This window comes from Pteropus vampyrus, unplaced genomic scaffold (assembly GCF_000151845.1).
Source record: "Pteropus vampyrus isolate Shadow unplaced genomic scaffold, Pvam_2.0 Scaffold47, whole genome shotgun sequence".
NCBI classification, from domain to species: Eukaryota; Metazoa; Chordata; class Mammalia; order Chiroptera; family Pteropodidae; genus Pteropus; species Pteropus vampyrus.
In genome coordinates this window covers 4844130-4846011 of record NW_011888828.1, presented here as the reverse complement: position 1 = coordinate 4846011, position 1882 = coordinate 4844130, and positions in this window count along the sequence as shown.

Sequence of the window (1882 nt, the reverse complement as noted above, 5' to 3'; positions counted from 1 at the left end):
CTAGGAAGTAAGACATTTGTTTTGCTCTAAGCTTTGTCCCTGTGGATAACTCTACCCTGATGGCACCCATCTTTTAGGGATTTCAACAATCCCCCAAATAAACCCGAGTCCATCTGCTAAAGGACCTAAAAAGAGTCAGAAGTGTGATTGAAGGAAATTGAGCCTTTTGGTCTCCTATTCCTTCCAGATTTGCTTTTTGTTTGGTTTTTATAAAACTCTAAATTTGCCAAGGAACAGATACTGTTTCTCACAGGTTAATGCCTATGTTCTCAGTAATATGAGAAATAAGAGAAAAAAGGTGTTGAATAGAGAAATTTATTACTGAAGAATGTAGGAGGATTAGCTACAGTGAAGGAGAAAATATATTGCAGCCTACTGGATTTTAAAAGCTTTTTTTCACACTATTATGTTTTAATGTGTGGGGAATTACATTTTCCATATAGAAAGGCGACTTGGTAGAAATTCAGGCATAGGTTAGGCTTAGATTTAGGCACTCTTAAATTTCTCCTCTTATTCAACTTGGACTAACTGCATGATGTGAGCTTCGATTATTATTTTCATCCATATCATGAAAATAATATATTCATAAAGTAATTTTAAGAATGAGGACCACCTACCTACAAGGCCCTGATGCATAGTAAGCAATCGACATTATTAGTATTGATCCAATACCACTCTTTGTGTTTCAGAGTTACTAACCCTCTTTGGGAAGAGGAAAGTCTAGTATATGCCAACATAGAGATTTTATCTAAAGGTTCTAATCACCTAAAATCTGATTTCTCAACTTTCTGTACTTCCTGGCTTTTCTTCTTTTTTTTCTCACAGTTCATTGATATAGAGCTAGATAAAATATTTGTTATTACTTTTCAAATTAACTCTTCTTATATGCAAATATTTAAAAAGAAAATGTGCTGCTCTTTGATCAACTCCAAGAACCAATCTTAAGCATGCATTAAACATATTCATTTGTAATTTAGAGTCCAGATAGCATTGCAAGTTCATACCGTAAATTACCCTCTAGTTGAAACACACAGAAATGACAGAATAGATTGTGTGTATAGCAATTAAAATATGTTTATCATTATTATTTTTAGTTCCAATGACAAAAAAAATACTCTAGAATGGAGGGGTGGTGAAAGGGAGAATTAGTGAATTGGAATATAGCCAATTGGAAGTTTTTCAGAACATAACTTTGAGAGAGAAAGCACAACAGACAAATCAAGAGACATGAAGACTAGAATGAGATGTCAATAAACTTAAGTATAATAAGTTTCTCAAAATTGAGAATAGAGGAAATGACAGAGAGGCAATATTTTTTTCAATATGGCTGATAATTTTACACATTTGAAGAAAGATTTAAAATATATGTATAAAGTCGAGCTAGATAAATGAAAACAAATTACTTTATGGATACATTCTAGAAAAATTATAGAATACCAAATAAAGAATCTTATTAGTCTTTGAGGAAAATAAAAATGATTACCAGCAAAGGAATGACAATTAGCCTCCAACAGAATAAGTGGTAGAAAATGATAGAATAAATTCCTTTAAGTATTGAAGGAAAATAACTTTCCATTTCAAATTCTAGATTCAGCTAAAGTACCATTCAAAAGAGAGAGAAGTAAATATATTTTCAGATATTCAACAAGTAAGAGAATTTACTGACCACAGAACCTCATTGAAAGAATTATGAGTGCAATTTAACAAGAATAAAAAGTCAACCCAGAAAGAAAAATACCACAAACATTAACAAAATATTTACCATTAAAGTTACTATTTAGGTAAAAATATGTACAAATCTATAATTCTAAAAATAAATTCTGTACAACGAAGAGTTAAACATGGTAAATTTTGTTTCTTATTCAGGAAAACAGAAGATATA